Raw genomic sequence first — 21,287 nt, 5'->3', positions numbered from 1 at the left:
GGTAAGCCCTAGCCCTTGATGGCTCCAGCTGGAGGTCAGCTATGACCAGCAGTGCTGCAGAATTTGAAGAGGCATGAATGGAGGGTGAAAGAGAGAAACGTGCCAAGAGGAAGGCGCGTCAAGCCAACCCCGACCGAGACCGCCTTCCACCTGGAAACCAATGCCCTCACTGCGGAAAAAGATGCAGATCAAGAATAGGGCTCCACAGCCACCTACAGACTCACAAGAATTCTGATCCTGGAAGACTATCCTACTCGGCTAACAAGGGATTGCCTAAGTAAGTAAGTATTTGAAAAAAAGCATTGTTTATTTTTAAATGTTAGGTAATATGACTTTGGTAACTTGTAACACTATTTATTAGAAAAAGCCAGTGTTTGCTTTTTTAATGAATGCTCCCATTAGAAAATGCATAAGGATGTGGGTGAATTATGACTCACAAAATCATAGGTTAATCACTCCCAAACCCCATCAGTATCCAAAGTCAGCCAAGTTGGGTCTATGTGCCAAGCTTAGTCCAGAACTGTTGTTGGCTGGGTCTGGACGGCTCTCTGAATACGGGTACAACTCCCAAATTCAAAGGTTAATCACCCCCAACCACTGCCTGTATTCACAGTTAGTCATGTTGGACCTGTGTGCCAAGATTAGACCAAATCCGTCACTGGCTGGGTTAAGTGCTCTCTGGTTGTGGGGGAACTATAACTCCTAAAAGCCAAGGTAAATTTTCCCCAAAACTTCTCCAGTATATTCAGTTGGTCATGAGGATTCTCTGTGCCAAGTTTAGTCCCAGTCCATTTCTAGTGTGTGTTACAGTATCTCTGGATACAGGTGAGCTACAAACTCCCAAAAATTAAGATTAATTCTCCCCAAACTTCTCCAGAATGTTCAGTTGGTCATGGGGCTTCTATGTGCCAAGTTTAGTCCAGGTCAGTCATTCGTGGAGGTCACAGTGGTCTGTTGAAGTCAGATCCAAAACAGGTGAGGTACTGCAAATTCCATAATTCATGGTCCATCCTCCCCCAAACCACAAAACCACACTAAGACATAAATGGGGTAATGGGTGGGGGGGGGGGGTATCTATGTGCCAAGTTTGGTCCAAGTCCATCATTTGTGGGAGTCACAGTTCTCTGTGGAAGCCGGAGGCCCGGCCAGAAAAATACATTGCCACACCGATTACCACCGCACGCATACATGCATACGTACATACATTCACGTTTATTATATAGAAAATATAGCTATATAGGGATATAGAAATAGCTATAGAGATAGATATATAGATCTAGATAAGAAGCTACAGATTAGAGTTTATATTTTTGCTAACTCTCACAGGCTACATTTATTTTGGGGGAGTTCCTTTTGTCTTATTATGACTTTAGATAGTGTTCTACATACCTTCATTTTCTTATTATGGAATACTGTGAACTGCTATCCAGTTCTTTATATTTTACCCTGGTATGATTTAGGTAATATTCCATGTAGATTAACTTTTTCATTGTAGAATTCCGATCATCATTATTTATACGGGCTGTATACATTATTCATTATATTTTGTAATTATATTTATATAACATGGCTTATTATTGTTGTATTTACTCTATGTATTTCTGATAGTCTAATTTGCTTAATCTGTCTGTAGCTGTAGCTTTGCTTTCATGTTTATTAGCAGAAAATTTAAAAAGAAAATCACAATATATACTAAATTGAGCACATTGTTGCAAATTCAAAACCTGGTTGTAGAAGTCGTGTCATTGGGAAACATTTGGTTTCATGGATTGTGGTCTATGTTTCCTTAAAAGAAAAATTCTGGCAAAAGATGGATTGTATATAACAGCTGCTTGGAAGAACAAGTTTGTAAGAGTCTCACAAACCTAATCGGAATGTGGCCCCTAGATCTGTCCAATATCCAGTGCAGGAGAGACCAAATTATTTTACATTAGATGAAATTGCCTTGAAGGATGTGTTTGGAAGGAGACATGCGCCAAAGGGGCCTTTCTCGTTCCGGCAAAGTTGGGGCAGGGAGGTTTTCTCCGCCGCCCAAAGTGCTTGCCCAAAAGTAGTCTCTCAGGGACTACTTTTGGGATAGGGCAGAGCCTGGCTAGTTTGCTGCCCTCTCCAGTTCCTTCAAGGACTGCAAAGGAGGAGAGTGTTTCAGCAGGAAATGCCTGGGTTTTGTGAGTCTGCTGCAGGAGGAGGAGCTCCATGCAGACCCACTACCCTCCATGGTGGGCCTCCTTGTGTTTGGAAGGGGACATGCAGAATATAAGCCAAAAGCCAGGCAAAGAGTCGAAGTGCTAAAAAGAGTTGTCAGCTTCTCCTTTTGCTTGGCAAGAATTCTCATTTAACATCTTTGTTCTGTTGTCTTTTCTTTACATCAAGATCGAGGGCTTGAAGGCCATATCTCCTCATCTGCTTGTACAGTTTTACTGGTTGTGCTGATGTCTGATCAACCTTGAGTGATGTATTGTCGAAGGCTTTCATGGCCGGAATCACTCAGTTCTTGTGGGTTTTTTCGGGCTATATGGCCATGTTCTAGAGGCATTTCTCCTGACGTTTCGCCTGCATCTATGCCAGGCTTCCTCAGAGGTCTGCTGGAGCTGGGAAAAAAGGGGTTTATATATCTGTGGACTGACCAAGGGTGAGACAAAAGGCTTTTGTAAGTTGGGCTAGGTGTGAATCTTTTCAACTGACCACCTTGATTAGCATACAATGGGCTGACTGTGCCTGGAGCAAACTCTTAATGAAAGGTGCTTAGATGTCCCTGCCTGTTTTTCTCTCTGCTGTTTTAATTTTAGAATTTTTTATTACTGGTAGCCAGATTTTGTTCATTTTCATGGTTTCTTCCTTTCTGTTGCACCAAACGCAGCGCCCAAACAAGAATCCAGGAACACGAAAGGCACTGCAGACTACTCCAACCAGAGAAGTCAGCCATAGCAGAGCACCTGATGAACCAACCTGGACACAGCATTTTATTTGAGAACACAAAAATGCTGGACCACTCTCACAACCACCATGTCAGACTACACAGAGAAGCCATTGAAATCCACAAACATGTGGACAATTTCAACAGAAAGGAAGAAACCATGAAAATGAACAAAATCTGGCTACCAGTATTAAAAAATTCTAAAATTAAAACAGCAGAGAGAAAAACAGGCAGGGACATCTAAGCACCTTTCATTAAGAGTTTGCTCCAGGCACAGTCAGCCCATTGTATGCTAATCAAGGTGGTCAGTTGAAAAGATTCACACCTAGCCCAACTTACAAAAGCCTTTTGTCTCACCCTTGGTCAGTCCACAGATATATAAACCCCTTTTTTCCCAGCTCCAGCAGACCTCTGAGGAAGCCTGCCATAGATGCAGGCGAAACGTCAGGAGAAATGACTCTAGAACATGGCCATATAGCCCGAAAAAACCCACAAGAACTGAACCTTGAGTGAGTTTGAGATTTTCATTCCACAAGTCAATATGAAAGATCATACTCTTATTTGAAGTCTGAGTCCTGGACCATGACACTAACTGGGGATTCCTGTATTTTCAAAAGTTTTTGTAGAGGAACTTATTTTAGAATGGACATTACTCATTTCATGCAGCATGCAGTTTAACCCTCAGATACACAGGAAAGAGGAGTTAGTGGTATGAATGTTTCTGTATACAATCTGATACGAAAATAATAAAACTTTCATGAAAACTTTTCAAGATTTAATATTCAAACTTGTTATAAATCACAAGCACAGCTTTGTATTTTCACCAAAGGTGGCCACTTATGCATAGTTCAAAAAAAGGGGGAGGAATTACATTTAAAAATAGATGAATAAATAAAATGTTTGCATGATATTTGCTTCGTGGGCTCTTTGATGCCAGAGGTGGCATTTGCAGTAATTGTTTCATCATGTCCCAAGAATCAGTCACAATTTTGTGACCTTTGGTTATAGGGGTTTTTTTTTATTTCCTGGAAACTTGCTGAGGACATGGACAACTACTTTGAGTAGCACTATGCTAATCTATATTTAAACATAATTGCTATAATTTATAAATAACTATAGTATATCTCACCATTATAAAGATGAGTATAACTTAATGATTCACCTGTTTGTTCAGACTTCTATTCAGGTGCCAACTGCTGAAGATCACTTTCAATACTTTGCTTCACCCGTGCAATGATTTAGTGAAAAATACCTTTAAACTGGATCTGGACAGGATAGCTCTTCAAATTAGGGCACCTTCATATACATTTTTTTCAAATATTGGGCTACCTTAGGTATTGCTGTTTCCCTGGCAATATCAGACAAGAAAATGTGAACCATTTTGCTGGTCCCAAACAGCTCCTCATCCGCCTCCGCCTCCTCTTCCTCTTCTTCCTTTTCTGAAAGAAAAGTGTGATTGTATAGAAGATAAGTTATAAGTTAACACAATTTGCAGTATTGTGCAGCATTATTATTGATTGTAGGGCATATTATTAAGGCCTCAGCTTTCAAAAGCCTTGCTTTGTGAACTTTGAGTCAGCATGAGACAAACTTAACTCTTGTATTAAATCAACATGTTTTTATCACTGACATACAAAATCTGGCTGTTATATTTGTCATAAAATGCACCTTATATTTTAAAAACAAACAAGAAAAATGGACTCCAGGACTGCAAGACAAGGAACCTTGTGAGTACACATCCACTTCAATGAAGCTAATTTTTTGAGCATACATTCTGAATCTGTACACCATGTGTGTACCATGCATATCATCAACATGGTGTGGAAAGTGTGGAGGGAAACCTTGGTTTATAATGAGGTGCATTGAGACTCGGTCAGAATGTAACCATTGAAATCTATTGGGCAGATTACTTAATTTCGGTAGCTTACTCCTAGCAGTAACATATGCCTTTTCATGCAGGAATTTTGACCTTTGTCAAAGTGTGTTTTTTAACTTTAAAATCAATTTTTATACACATGTAGACATCTTATTAGGGCCTTCCAAAAATAAACCAATGGCAAGGAAGAGGCTGTTTTGCAGGGCTAACGTACCTACAGTTTGACCAATTTCTTCAAAGAAAGAAATCTGTCGGAAAGCTTGAGGGTATCTTAAACCAGTAGCATGCCCTCTTGATCACTTCTATACAGACAGTAGAGATAATTGAACATCTGCTAAAGTTTGGCCCCACCATTAATTTTAATTGGGTTCTCTCTCTCAGCACCTGAATTGATTGTGAGTATTTGGTCTAAACACTGTTTTAAACATTCCTGATAGCTCTGGCAGATCCCTTTATGAGGCACCAGATGTGCAGGTCCTGAAACAGCTACTATCAACTCTTAGCTACAGGGAAAAAAATGGTGGGCATTGTTAGTTTTGCATTTTTAAAAGAAATCAGCATAACAAAGAAGCCAGTTATATCAAGAATGTATGTACATTTAAAAGATATCTCAAAGAAGGTTTAATGAATAAAAGACATGTGTAACAAAATGTGTGATGGCTTTTTTGTTTGGTTTTCCATTCCCCAGGCTTTGTGATTCCATCTGACTGGTGTTAGAGTCCTAAGTACTTACATCAAGACATGATGCTAGATTTGACATTTCTTTTTTATGTTTCTTTCATAAACATCTGAACCACCATTATATCTTCCCATAGGTTAACAGGGTGCTTTTATAACCCAGGAGCATTTTAGAAAGTGAAACACAGGGTGGAGGGGATTTAGCAGGTTCCTTATACTGACAGCTGAAAATCAAAAATGCCTTCTTGACTTCATTGTGGATGAAATTGCAGATGCCTCCATTAATCTGAAGTCTCTGAAGAACTGTTGTTACACCATACTGATTCTGAGAGAAACAATAAGCAAGAAAGAGTTACAGGTTGACTGCCTTCCTTACTGCTCTTATTTCTTGGAGAGACGTGGATTCAACTGTTTATAAGTTCACTGTTATCAAGACTATATGAATGCACCTTAAAAGTCTAAAACCTTTAAGGATCTTTGTAGACGTATGGTATATGAAAAAAATCATAGAGAATATATAGTGGTTTAGGTCTATTTACTGATTAATGTAATGTGTTTTTAAGACTATTTTATTTTTAGTGATGTTTTTTTCATATCAGAAGCAACTTGAGAAACTGTAAGTCGCTTCTGGTGTGAGAGAATTCACTGTCTGCAAGGACGTTGCCCAGGGGATGCCCAGATGTTTTAATGTTTTACCATCCTTATGGAAGGCTTCTCTCATGTCCCTGGATGGGGAGCTGGAGCTGAGAGAGGGAGCTCATCCGTGCTCTCCCCGGATTAGAACCTACAACCTGTCGGTCTTGAGTCCTGCTGGCACAAGCGTTTAACCCACTGCACCACCAGGGGCTCCTATTTTCAGTGATTCAACATAGTCAGAGCTTTACCCAAAATAAGCAAGACCAAATTGTACCAAGAACTTACAGAAGCTAGTGTGGCCAAGCTGTGATTGCACATTTTTCATTTTTCTTCAAGATGAGAATGCTATCTGGAAAAAGAAAGGAGGCAGAAATTTAACACCAGAAACATTCTTGAACATTTCAAAGGCTGGATCTACACATTCAACATATTCCAAATTTAACTGCTCTGGAGCTGCCCCAGTGAAATCCAGTGGTACCCTAGAACACTTTTGCCATCTAGACAGTTGGGTGGACCAATGAACATTGGCATTGTCAATACTGCTGTGTTTCCAGCCACAAGCAACTTCCTTGTAGAGGCTTGTTTGTTCCATCATTTTTCTGAGTCACATGGCTGGGAACCCTGCTCTAACCTTATCAGAAGTAACATTGCCAACAAGCCTGTGAGGGAACTGCCTGTAGCCAGCAACACAGCAGAGAGTCTGTTGAATTTGTGGACACTGGATCAGTCCACACCTCCAAAACACCAAATCACTCTTTAGCTTTCTGGGAGCTCCAGAGTAAATCCCGTTTCCACTTCTGACAAGTTGACAGCTGGTTGCAGTGTTTCTACTGTGAATCCAGCCACACATCACGTGAACTCATTGCAGTCGTTGTGTGGACAAAGCCAAAGATGAATTTTATGAACTAAGCCATATGCTTGGTCATGACAGTCTTTTCTTTTTACCATGTCCTTTGTTCAATAAAAAACCCTCTGAAATTCACAGAATTCAGTTTTTTCCATATGATAAAATACCTATGGAAAGCACTTGCAAAAAACAAAACACCACCAAAACAAAATAAAATGCTTGGTTGATCTCTTGCACTGGGAGATGTCTATGTTGAGTTTAAATTTTGTTTTGTGGGGTTAGCAACAGAGAAAACTATTGAGTGATAACATGTAATCAACTGTGTCAGTTCCTGTGCAGCCACTGTGAAGCCACCAGGTTAATTTAGAGGTTCTAGATCAGCACCAGAATAATTGCTCTTTCAAGATGCAGCATTAGTGTTTAGTAGGGTTGTGTAGTCCAGCTGAAATGCAACCCGTTTTTGGAATCTGAATTTCGGTGGACCCGCAGATCCATTTTCACAACCTTCCACAAAGCAGTTTTTAGTTCGCAGCTGAAAATGCGGGAAGATCTGACCTATTGGCAGAAATGAGGAACTTCCTGGGCTCTACTTCCTGTCATTTTTTAGGGCTACAGGGATGAAAATGGTCACACTTGGAGGACACATCTACCACTTAAAACATTACCAAAAAGGTATCTCTGCTGGTCCTGCCGTGTAACTTCTCCAGGAGAAGCAGCAGGAGCAACATTCCTTCCAGCCATCTGCCAAACTGTCAAAGATGCAGAGTTCCACATCACACAGCCCACGATTACAGTTTCTTTACTGATAAAAAAAGCAAATTCTTCCAAAGTTCTTGCATTTCTTGTTCTTGTAACATACTGGAAAGGCCAGCCACCATCAACAAGCAAGCAGTCTGTCCCCTTATTAGAAAAAACACTCCAGTATGATTCACTGGGAAAAAAATTAAATATATTGTGGGAAATCTCAACAGGTTTGGAAAAAACACCAAATGTTTTGGAGCAGTATTAATATTTGAAGTCTTTTAGCAGTTCAGAGCAGGTCATTAGCTTCACTGATTCAGAAAGGCAAGGTGGCGGCAGCCCTATAAAGGTCAATGGAGGGGCTCAGGGACAAGAGGAGAAGGATGACTTCAGGTCAGGAAAGCACCCTGGCAGCAGTGTGTTGGCTGGCAGACAGGAGGCTGGAAACTGGAGAAGATGGGGACTGAAGCTACTGACTATGGTTGGATGCTTGCTTGCTTGCATGTCTTGGCCCAGAGAGCCGGTCGGTCAGCTGAGCATCCACCCCTTAAGTTAACCAGCTGCCAAAACAAGGGAAAGGTAGCAGGTTGTGGGATACTATGGGGTAGGTGCCTGCTTCCAGCATGTTTTGGCCTGGAGAGCTGGCCAGCCGGTCGCCCACCCCTTAAATTAATCAGCTCTCCAAACAAGGGAAAGGTAGCAGGTGGTGGGACACTGTGGGGTAGGTGCCAGAGGTTACTTTATCTGAGATTACACCATAAGAGAACCTTAAAATAGGCATCTTCTACCAGGCCGGCAGTGGTTGGAGGGGAGAACATGCACCAGCAGAATCCTCTTTGCCAATAGGAAGTGGAGATTTGATTTGAGATCTTCTTTAGACTCCCAATATCTCCCAACTTAATTTATAATTTTCCTTGTTCCCTCTGCATATTTTGTGTTTTGATTTTTTTTGCCAGGGATCCATTCTTTTCTTTCTTTTTTGGTGAATTAAATTATTGATCATTTCATTCAGTATTTCTATTTGTTTCATTATTTCCATCCATCTAATATGTTTCCTCATTTTCAGCAAGTTTATTGTCAAAATACAGGTGTCTTATTTATTTTGAGGTTTTTTTTGTCACTGGATGTCGCATTTCAACAAGTTTTCAATTAAATGTCTTTTATAAGTAAATTCCTGTATTTTGGCAATACTCCCAGAAATTGTTATTGTAAACAACCTGAGTTGTTTTGACTGCAGTCAAGGTCATTCTAAAGAAAGTGATTCCATCCATATTTTCACTTTAATCAAACTGGTTTACTTTATTCCCACTAATTACAAATAATTATTGTTGAGTTTAAATTTCTATCTATAAATTTGGAAATAAAAATTTAAAATGATACTTTTGTCCCCCATGCTTTTTAATGTCTACATTAAACCGCTGGGAGAGGTCATCCAGAGTTTTGGAGTTGGGTGCCATCTCTACGCAGATGACACCCAACTCTACTACTCTTTTCCACCTAACTCCAAGGAAGCCCTTCGGGTACTGAACGAGTGCCTGGCCACTGTGGCTGTCTGGATGAGGATGAATAAGCTGAGGATAAATCCTGACAAGACAGAGGTCTTCCTGGTCGATTGTAAGCCGGATTGGGGTACAGGGTGGCAACCTGTGCTGGATGGGGTTGCACTCCCCTTGAAGTCACAGGTCCGCAGCTTGGGTGTCCTCCTGGACTCATCACTTACACTTGAAGCTCAGGCATCAGCGGTGGCTGGGAGGGCTTTCGCACAATTAAGACTAGTGTGACAGCTGTGACCATTCCTCGTGAAGCCAGGTTACTAACTGCTGCGACTTACAAGGAGCAGTCAACCCCCCTGTTTAAGGAGCTACACTGGCTGCCATTCATTTTCTAGTCCCAATTCAAGGTGCAGGTTCTAACCTACAAAGCCCTGAACAGTTTGGGAACCGCCTACCTGCGTGACTGCATTTCTGTGTACAAACCCACATGGTCTCTTCATTCATCTGGAGAGGCCCTGCTCTTGCTCCCGCCTCCTTTGCAGGTGCGATTGGTGGGGACGAGAGAGGGGGCCTTCTCAGTGGTGGCCCCCCAACTCTGGAACTCACTTCCCAGGGATATCAGGCATGCCCCAGCATTGGCAGTCTTTAGGAGGAGCCTGAAAACGTGGCTGTTCCAGTGTGCCTTCCCGGAAAAAGGAAATAATTCCCAGCAAAATGTCCTCAAATGCACTTTAACTATCCGCTTGGATTGCGCTCTCCTCACTTCTTTAAAACCTTCCTATTAGATATATCCTATCTTGTTCATGCCCTTGTTCATGCCCTTGTTGTTTCTTTGTTCATGCCCTCAGAGTTTACCCTCAGCAGAAATGTGATTACATCTGGCCCGGCCATAGGTTTTTAAATCCTTGCATGTTAATGTTTATATGTGATTTATTTAACTGTATTGTTATTTTTTGTTTATTGCTTTCTTGTTTATTGATGTGTTGTTGGGCTTGGCCTCATGTAAGCCGCTCTGAATCCCTTGGGGAGATGGAGGTGGAGTATAAGTAAAGTATTATTATTATTATTATTATTATTATTATTATTATTATTACTTTCCTCCATCATAGGGTAATAGTCCTCAATCCTCAATCCCCAATAATTTGCCAATTTTTAGAAGTTGGTTATTTCATTCATTGTTTCTTTTACAGTCTCTCCTGATGTTCTCTTTTGAAGTTCACCAAAAAAAGTTCTCTTATATAAAATCCTAGTTCCCAAGGGTTTTAAATGGTCTTAAAGGGAAGATATTGTTTGGATGATGGGCAATCTAGCTGGAAACAGCTGCTTGATTGCGCATGTGTGTTTCATCTTCAATCTCCAGCTGTTTTTGGAGTTTGCAAAGATCTACACTTCTTCTTGACTTAATTTGTTTAGCCAGATGAATTCTGCTCTCTAGAGACACACAAATCATGCTAATGGTTCTGGACAAAACCTTTCACCTTTCTGCCTGTCACCATGCCAAAACTGGACTAACAGCTCCACTCTTCAACCAGTTAGCCCAGCCATGTTTTTTCTGGTGTTAGAAATCAAAGCTCTCAGTATCCTGGCACTCTGATTATAACTGATTATAACTGTTCTTCCCACCACCACCATTATATTGGTGGTGAAATTTCAGTGGATCCATGTGATTTCTTAATAGAATGTGTAAAGTTGCTTATATGGGGAGGAACAAAAGTTATGCATTAAGATCACAGGAAGTTGGAAATAACTTCAAGGTAAAGAACAACAAAACATCAACAACCACATGTGTGATTTAAAGTGGCAAATCATATTTCATGGTCGAGGAGAATTTTTTATTTTGAGTGAGGAAAGGAGTAGTAGCTCTGGTCTCTTTAAAATGATGCCTACTTCAGCATGCTGTATACTGTTCTTCCCCCTCTTCTTTTTCTGCTTTGCAATCACTGAGGGAGAAAAAGGGGTTCCTCTGAGGAGAATAGGGAAAGGAGGGAATGGCCTTTTAGGCAGAAATTAGGATTTGTGCATCTGCAGTAACTGCAACAGCTGCCATGGGGAAATGGTAACCCTCAGCAGAAATGCTACCAGCTGGTAGGCTATTTGGACCAATCAACCAGGAAGAAGTGATACTCTAGAGTCTGAAGGCAGCAGAGATGAAAGCTGGGGATTAAATCTCACTTCCTAATCCTAGCTAGAATAAAACCATGGGATCACAGCAAGTTTATTAGTACACGTTCATTTAAATAAGGCTATGTGTTGTGGGAAACCAGCAACACATAACCTGACTTAAATGAATGTGCCAGGCACCACAGAATCAACAAATTGGAAGAGCCATCGAGCTCAGTTCACAGCATCACACAATCATCTATATACAAGTACCATTCTTGTGCCCATTAGTCCAACTGAAAAACAGAACAATGATGGGACCCCAGAATAAATGTTTTTGTCCCTCAGTGCCCCATCTAGCAGGCCTGGAATAATTTTACCATGTTTTGGCAGGCCTTATTTTAGGTGTAGGAGAAGGCTTTTTAAAAAAAAAATGCCAAAACTGAACAAAAAGTTACTTTTCTAGGTCATTGACTTCATCATTTTAACAAGATATTGAGATTAGTTCTTCATAATTCTGATTTCAAATTGATTTGAACATTAAAATGTTTGGAAATCTATCTTAGTTTCTGTGTACAATTGGATCCCAATTTACACATAAATATGAGCAAATAGAAAAACAAAACAGCAATACAATGAGAATGAAAGAAATACAGCACCTAGTGCCATGTGACTGGAAATACACTAATGTAACAGAGCTTCTGCCATGGGTTATCTAATGCCCTCCACCAATTTGGGATAGATGCAGAGGTATTTGCATTGCTGTTCCACTTCTGACATGTCCATTCCAGAGGTGTGCTAAATAGCTGAAATCCAATTAGTAATTCATTTCAGAGATTTGGATGAACCCTGCTTTGATTTGTAAAGATTTAGAGGGATCCCATTTGGATTCATAATTTGAATCTCCAAAGCTTCGTAACTGCTTCATTAAGATTTGTTCCATTAGCGGCAATGGGGAAAATTTCGAAGTGAATTTCCCTCTCATTTTTGTGGCTATCAGGATTAAATTGGCACACTTATACATTATGTCTGCCAAGTTTCAAAATGTTTTGATTCTCTGCAAATGTTTAGAATTTTAAAAATGTTTTTAATTTTTTTTAAAAAAAACTACAAGAAGTATCCCCTTGAATTACTGCACAATGTGACAACATAAGCAGAGCATCAATCTTTCAAAGATTCAGAAAGATTTGTTCAATTACTGATTTTTAGGAATTTTTAAAAGTTGTTTCAATTAAAAATTATTTTTAAAAACTCAAAAAGATATCTCCTCAAATTGTATTACAGTGAGACAAGGTGGGTAGAGCAGCAAGCCTGCTAATTTTCAGAGCAATTAGTCTAGCCATTGATTTTAAAGATTTTTTCCAATTTAAACATGTGATTAACATACATTGCAGCTTTAATGAAGGTAGCCCCATTCTTCTGGTGCGAGCAGAATTCTGGGAAATGTAGTGTAGGGTCAGTCCTTTTGAATACTCTGCTACAGAGGTCCCCCTCCCACCCCAGCCGTCGCCCCCTTCCACCTTAGACAATTACAGGCGACAGAATGTGACCTTGAAAAAAAAGCTCTGGAACAACAATCTTTATAAATCTCTCTGAAAGTTTTGGAGGTTTGTGTTTGGATTCATAAATGGTTTAGAGAGGACCTTTCAGATTAGTAATTGAGAGATTTTTATTTACAAATCATCTGAATCACCAAATTACAAAATGGAGCTCCAAAGCTTTGCACATCCCTAATCCATTCCATTACGAAACAGAGAACACTGGGTTCTGCCACAAAAAGAAAAGAAGAAAACCTCCTGCAAAAAGCCTTCCAATTTCTTGCAGCAGCCCTGAACATTATATAGCAGACTTTAAATTGCACAACTGTTAGCTGTAACTATTAACTGCTGTCAGAGTTTTGCTTCTTCCAGTGAAAAGGTCAGGGCATTTCATTTGTGTTGCTTTTCTGTGATAAATACCAAATGATAAAACATACCATTTATTGGGCAGCAGAGTTTTGTTTTGCTTTCCACAAACTCTCACTCATCATTTTTGCATATGCTCTTCTGTTCTCCCCCTTCCACTTTTCTCTCCCCTCCCCTTCTCACTCCACTCCACTCTACCTACTTGCTTGAAATGTAATGAATAATATCACCATTTCATATTACTGCTGTTCTTGTTTCAAAAAAGAATCATAGCAGCAACATCCTCCTAACTGGTGTGTGTTCAGATCTGAACCCCTTATGTGTCTTTTTGGGGACTGAATAATATTGTGGACCCCCCTTCTATATTAATAAACTGCATGGGAGTTCTTTGGAACCTGTAACACTTTCTTTTCTACCAAAATCCATCTTTGAAATGTAATTTCATAAAGATCCTCAAATTATACTCAAACTGCCAATTAGCAGACTGAAAGAAAGTTAATAGGACAAGCAGGACCTATTTTTAAAAAAATTCAAGTAAAATGCTAGACATAAAGGCTAGAAAGAGAAGCTTGAAAGTGAAATCTCAGAGGAATTAGAGCTGCGAAAAGATCAGTCGGGGTGCTGTACTTTGCATGTTTCTGCACCATGTAGAGATCTTCTTTGTTTTTCTTCATACAAACAGAAACCAAATGAGGCCCCATCTACACAGCACTAAAATAAACAATGCCTCAAGATAATGCACATTAACCAAAAATAAACCTGGAAATCCAGGTTTATTCATGGTTAACCCCTCCAAAGATCCTGAACTTTCAGTAGAGGTGTAGAGTAGTACACATGCATACAATTTAACATAATGAATCATTAACTCAATGAGTCTCTCCTGTTTCTGAACATCCATTTGTCTGAAAGAAGTTCTTGACTTTGTTTTTGCTAATTTAACACAGAAGGGTGGTCAAGAGTTCTGATCACATTGAGGCCATTAACTCAAGGGTCAGGGGAGAAATCTGTCAGGCAGCAGGCAAAAATGGTGTTAAGTGCCCCACATAGCCCCCTTCTCCATCACATGGGGTAAACCGTCACTGCTTGGTTTCCCCATGCTATCCTTGGCTTACCTAACGAGAACACGACTGGCACCTGTGTTCTCAGGGCTCTATCCTATGATACTTCCAGGATGGAGCCAGGACAGCTTTGATAAATTATGACCATTTAATCACACGAGGGTTAGGCTACATCCTACAACACTCCCAGGACAGAGCTCAGCCGGAAGTAGCCCTGTATCATGTGATGGGCTCCGGTGAGCTCCATTTTGGAAGCATCATAGCACAAGCCCCATGTGATAAAATGGTCAAACCTTTTCAAAATATACCAAAAGACTAAGAGTGAGGTCAAAATTACTGCTTAAGCAAAAAGTTATCTACTAATTTTATTTTTAAAAGAATGAAAACTAGTGGTGATCATGATGATTTTTCTGATACCTGATAGCCTCAAACAATATGTGTTTGCCTTGAGCAGATCTAACATAACTACTTTTTTGAAGCATGAAATTATATACATTTTAACACACACACACACACACCAAACACAAAAGATACAAAGAAAGAGGTTTTTTTACTGTTGACAGAATTTCCAGGATAAAAATAGGGCCATGGAGCCCTTGCATTCTTTGCAACACTGTTTTCCTGACATTTACAGCGTGATCTTCAGCAAATATAGCACTGTAATTCAGAAAATGCTAACCAAAGGAAGCTCTCCCATGCACCTGGAGTATATGATAACTTGGAAAGTGAATTTGGAAAGAGAACATGAAATTTTATACAAAATCCAAATGGAAATGGAATTTGGTGCTTTTAAAGGCTACACTTCCTTTACTACAACCCAGTATTCTTTTATAATTATTTATTTATTTTATTTTATTTACAACATTTTTACCCCACTCTTCTCACCCCCGCAGGGGGACTCAGAGTGGCTAACAATGGCAACGATTCGATGCCATAGTAATTACAATTATAATCTATATAAATAAAAATGTAATGTTAGTTCGTGCTACCATCAGAACTCAAAAACCACTGGGGGAATTGACACCAAATTTGGACACAAGACACCTAACAGTCCAATTTATGTCCTCCACTCAAAAAAATTGATTTTGTCATTTGGGAATTGTCGTTGCTGGGATTTATAGTTTATCTACAGTCAAAGAGCATTCTGAACTCCACCAATGATGGAATTGGGCCAGACTTTGCACACAGGACTCCCATGACCAACAGAAAAAAACTGGAAAGGTTTGGTGGACATTTGGGAATTATAGTTCACCCACATCCAAAGAGCACTGTGGACTCAAACAATGATGGATCTGGACCAAACTTGGCACGAATATTCCATATGCCCAAATATGAACACAGATGGAGTTTAAGGGAAATAGACCTTGACATTTAGGATTTGTACTTACTGGGATTTATAGTTCACCTACAATCAAAGAGCATTCTGAACTCCACCAATGATGGAATTCAACCAAACATGGGATACAGGACTTCCATGACCAACAGAACACACTGGAAGGGTTTGGTGGGCATTAACCTTGAGTTTGGGAGTTGTAGTTCATACATCCAGAGAGCACTGTGGACTCAAACAATGATGGATCTGGACCAAACTTGACACAAAAATTCCATATGTCTAAATATGAACACAGATGGAGTTTGGAGGAAATAGACCTTGACATTTGGGATTTGTAGTTACTGGGATGTATAGTTCACTACAATTAAAGAGCATTCTGAAACCCACAAATGACAGAAATGGGGCAAACGTCCCACACAGAACCCCCATGACCAACAGAAAATACTTAAGGCCATCCAGTCCAACTCTCTTCACCAGGGCAAGAAAATGTAATCAGAGCCCTCCTGACAAAGAGCCATCCAGTCATAAAGATAGATAGATAGATATGATTCTCTCTCACACACACAGATATAGTATCATAGATTTGAAAGAGACCCTTAAAAAGGACTATGATGTGTTGCATATTCCAGAGTAGGCATACCAGACACTCTCCACATCAACACTGACAAAGAAACAACAAGAAATACTGTTTGCTCACAAGCATAAAGGAATTACATATATTAGAAGCCAACACTTTCTCATTACTTTATTTTCCAGATCACCAGACTGGGCCACAGCAACGTGTGGCAGGGGTCAGCTAGTAACAAGATAAAAACATACAATACAATAAGTTAAAACAACATTAGTTAAACAATCATAAAGCCTTTTCCATTACAACAATCATATGGTCTGATTCAATGTTCAGGAGCCGTTATATTCATTTGCCAAAAGCCTGGTTCCAAAACCACGTCTTCAGTTTTCTTCTGAAAGAAAGGAGGGAGGGTGCTGATCTGATTTCGCTGGGGAGAATTGGGAAAACCTGTGTGGCAACTAGGGAGAAAGCTTACTGCAGATGAGCAGGGATTTCCATTGACTGCACCCTACAAAGGGGAAATATTGACCCAAAGCAGTTTACACTTCCTTTGGATATTCCTTGCATCCCATGTCCATTCTACTTTACATATCACACAAAGCACATGTGACAATGGCATTCACTTAGAGACCATCCATCTAACAGTTCCTATAAGGCAGATGTCTTTGATCTTCCAGGTGTTTTGGATTTCAGTTTCTAGAATTCATGACAATTCGCCAGGTGGACTGGGCATTCTGGAAGTTGAAGTCTCAAAAGTCTAGAGCAGACCTACTTAAACTTTTTCCACTTGTGACCCCTTTCTGCCCAAATAATTTTTACCTAACCCCAGGTATATAGATATATATGATAGGTATAAAATTTCAAAATACTGTTTATAAAGCAGCATTTGCGAGATTTGCTAAATAGACTAGTATCTCCTTTGGATGAAATACAGCTGAAGCATTTCTTTTCTGCAGAATCCTCTGTAAACACTAACTTTGTTACCAACAAGTTTACTATTGCTAAGTTATTCAGGACTCCAAAATTGAGTTAAAGGGACCCAATTTGGGATCAGGACCCACAGTTTAAGAAGCAGTGACCTGTTGGACCAGAGAATAGGAACTACTGAATTAGATGAAAGGTTTGTGTAGCCTTGTCTTGTTAGAAAAGATATGAACATGTCAGTTCCCAAACAAAATACATAACTTGGAAGAATTTGTATTGAAATTCATATCCAGGATTTATTTTGTTTCTGCTGAAAAATAATTCAGTGTTTGATTGTTTATTGTTCTGCGACTCAAAATCCCCCCCCCCCCACCCTTCCCCCCTGGAGAAATATCTAAAGGATTTTTTTTTCTATTCAACTATTTCCTTGCCTTGGTTTCAAAATAGGGCATTCTAGGCCATTAGCAATGGTAAAATCAAAATTAAATTAAAGCATTAAAATAAAATAAAAGGGGGAGGGAGCATAAATAATAATGAATATAAAATACTACCCAGCACTCTAGCATAGATGTCAAAGTCCTCTCTGTTTCTTGGGTTTTTGAAAGACTTGATCAAGTAACTTTCTTGCTTTGTAAGCCTTGTTCTCTATGTTCCACTGGACTTTGAAAAAATTAATCTGATTTCATTAGTCCAGACAATTTATTTTCTTGTTTTCTTTGCCTTTCTTCAGCTACACCGAGTCAGAAAGAATTCATACTCTAATGTTTGGTACCCACTGAACACTAATCACCCATTTGTAGTATTGATCAATCACATTTCACATTTATTATAGTTTGAGCTGAGAAACAGCCACCCACAAAATTGAACACAAGAAACATGGGAAGGTGGGGGAGGGGGGCAAAAAGTGATGCATTTCACCACTTTGTCGGTGCCTGCAGCTTCTAATTTCCATGGGACATGGAAACTACTTCAGGCTTTAATGGAGCTAGCCAAACAAATTGAACATATTGGATAGTTCAGATTAATGTACAGAAGAAGAAAAAACATGGACCAGGTTGATTTTCCCCACTTCTAGCACCATACCATCAGTTGTCATGTATTTTCAATATTGTAGAAATCCAAAGGTAGATTTTAATAGCAATGTTCTATCCAGTATAAAGTTTGACCAGGCACTCTATTGGAACAAATGCCCATCTGATGAAAGATGTCTACCTGGGGGGAAAATCATACTCACTCCAAATCCAGTGCTGTCAGTCTTCACAACCCATAGGTATTTCCGGTAAGACCTTAACTTGAATTTGTTCTGCATTAAGCAACCAGGGGGATAATCTGGAGTTTGCAAACTTCCACAGTATCCATGGACCCCAAGGCCACCTGGACAGTGGATTAGGTCCATTTCAGCCTGATCTGTTGTCCAAATGGACACAATCTCTATCAACATTTCCTTGTGCTGATCAGCACAGGGAAGGGGGTAGTTCATCCTCATTCCACTGCTGCTGCAAGTGACCAGCCACAAAGCTCCCTGTGAAATCTACCCTCTCCTTGTTGATTGAGTGGACACTCTCTTATGACCTCAGCAGACATGACTATGGCAGCAAGGTACTTGCAGGAAATTCTGTGGCTAGCAATGAGTGGCAGCAGCAACATGCATGACAAGAGCATGGCCCAGTAGGACCAATGAGGTCTTGGCCTAGCGGTACAGTGACAGGGTGCCACAAAGGGCATAATGCTCCAGACTGGCCTCAAATTAAGCTCTCAGCAAGACCTTAGATTCACAACATAGTAAGCAAAGGTTGTTGCAAGGCAGTTACATGGGAAATGCTATGGTGCATAGTAGGCCTGGGTAACAACAGAAAAATTTGTTTCTAAAATCGATTTGTATTTGGGTTTTTTTTTTGTTTCGATATTTAAAATAATTACAAAATTTTCCTTTTAAAAAGTTCGATATTTACGAAATTTCGTAAATGGTAAAAAATTAACTAATCGATTTCCGAAACAATAACTAATCGATTCGTTAATGGCGGACGCGACCGCGAAATACACTAAAAAACCTCCAAAACCTTCATAAGCTTCCCTCTCCCTCTGTTGTTGACTGTTGGTGTGATATTATAATTTTTTTTCACTAATTAAACCATAAAACTGGCCCAGACATGCGGAAATAATAACGAAACGACCTCAAAACAATAACAAAACGAATACAATATCGAAATACGAAGCATTTACAAAACGTTTTTGAAAATTCGTTTTTTTTAATAATTGCTCCAGAATGGTTCGTTATCGTTTTGTAATTGAAAAAATTAACGAATTATTAACGAATTACGAATTAACAAAACGAAACCGCCCAGCCCTAGTGCATAGAATTGTAATTGAAGACTTTGTGTTAAGAAAGTCACAGAAGACAAAGCCATAGGTCATTCATTACAGGAACATGTCTTCTTCTGGGTCAGATCAATGATCCACTATACTTGACTGGTAATCTCTTGACAGAATATCTTGAGGAGTTTTCCCAGGTTTACCCAAAAATGAAGAAAACTAAAACTGGGCCATCTTTATGCAAAGCACTCCGTTATTGCTTTTCCCTTGCCATCCTGATTTTATGAATCAGGGTGGCAGGAGAATGATGCACACCTTTCATTTAGCTTTTTAAGACTTGTGATCCCCAGTGATTCAGAAAACCCAGCCCAAAATATGTTTACATTGAGGGAAATTCTAATAGATTCAGTGAGTTTTCTAGTGAGTTTTCAATCTACACTGCCCTAAAATTCAGATCAATGCAGATAACCCACATTCTGAAACTAGATTATAGGGCCTCAGAGAGATTCAGCCTCAGAGGGAAATTTACTGGGAAATATTATTTATTAAGATGCCCAGGTATTTCCTTCTTCTCTGACTTCATGTTTCTATATAGAATTCCAACAGTTTAACTATTTTCTGACTCAATTGATGAAGTAGAGTGTATACTGCTACAACAACAGCAATTACAACAACAACATAATGTTTGTTTTAAAAGTGCCAGGGTGGGAGTGGGCTGTTTTTATATCACTCTTTTTTTTTCATGGGGAGCGGGAACTAGCAATGCTATTAAATTATTCCAGGAGTGATCCTGTTCTATTAAACACAATCAGAGAACACCTAAATGATAACATGAGATAATATAATGTAAACATGGGATTTGAAAACAAACCCTACAGTTCTTTCCTCAAAGAAAATACATTTCTTGCTGATTGTGCTGCTGCTGTGCTACCTATTTTTAAGAGAAATGGGCCAATATAGCAATGCACAATGGATGCATACTACCACCTACAGTCCAAGGATATACTGTCAGTTCTTACACAAAGCTGTACCATTTGTCTATGAAGAGAACAGTTTTGTGCATGTATCTTATTCAATTATATCTGTTGTCACATTTGGGGGGAAAATGAGCATATTTTTAAAAGGTTTTTGTACTTGTTCCTGCCTATTTCTCAGAATCTTCATGAGAAATCATCTCCATTAATTTTTCTAGAATGCTGTTAAAATATGTGTAAAATCTAATGGAGATTATGCATTGTGCCTAGAGAAAATGAGTCTTTTGAAATATGCACATTCCCCAAGGCCTTGTGAGAACCACACATATAGTATACCATGTGCAACATGTAGCAGAATCATGTGCATTCTTCAAGTCCTCTTGGAAAACACGTGAACTGACCAGAAATGTGCATAGTTCATTCATCATGACGTGCAAAATTTCAGTAAATATGGATGATGATCAACTACTGTGCACATGGGCTTTCCATTAACAGAGCTCTGGGTCAACAGCTCCATTTCAACGCATCATCCATTCCCAAGAGCTAGTGCTGATGTAAAAACCTGAAGCAATTCTCATTTAACTCATGTTTGCTTGTTCTCCACATTTGCAGTTCTGAATGGCATTAGATTTAGAATATTAAATGTACTTTTTAAAACAAAATCTCTTGAAAGTTCAATTTCAACATTCAAAGTGAAAAGTCTTTTGATTTGATGTTCTGCCATATTCTAAATGTATAGTATTGTTTGAACTTTTCTGGCCTATTTCAAATGTGCAATATTCTTTTACTCATCCATCCCCTTGGATATGTAGACAGTCATCCTTACTAGAACCAGAATTCACTTTGGAGTTTCTTTTCATGTTGTTGCAAAAATTCATATTTTATATTATGGTTTATCCATCAGCCATGATTCCCTGCTTCA

The 21,287-nt window shown here is 39.4% G+C and overlaps 1 long non-coding RNA gene across 1 annotated transcript in view; it reads right to left on the bottom strand.

Annotated features, from left to right (window-relative positions):
- Positions 1-3,360: 3,360 nt before the first annotated feature.
- The window catches only part of LOC137095890 (uncharacterized), a 97,923-nt gene continuing 79,996 nt past the window's right edge, over positions 3,361-21,287 (bottom strand). Inside the window, exons 2-3 of the long non-coding RNA XR_010909038.1 lie at positions 6,393-6,456; positions 3,361-4,356 (exon numbers count right to left, since the gene is read on the bottom strand). This is a non-coding gene — a long non-coding RNA (uncharacterized lncRNA). The remainder of the gene's footprint in view (positions 4,357-6,392; positions 6,457-21,287) is intronic.

This window comes from Anolis sagrei, chromosome 1 (genome assembly GCF_037176765.1).
Source record: "Anolis sagrei isolate rAnoSag1 chromosome 1, rAnoSag1.mat, whole genome shotgun sequence".
NCBI classification, from domain to species: Eukaryota; Metazoa; Chordata; class Lepidosauria; order Squamata; family Dactyloidae; genus Anolis; species Anolis sagrei.
Note: the sequence above shows the minus strand (reverse complement) of the source record. Positions and strands in the feature narration are given on the sequence as shown.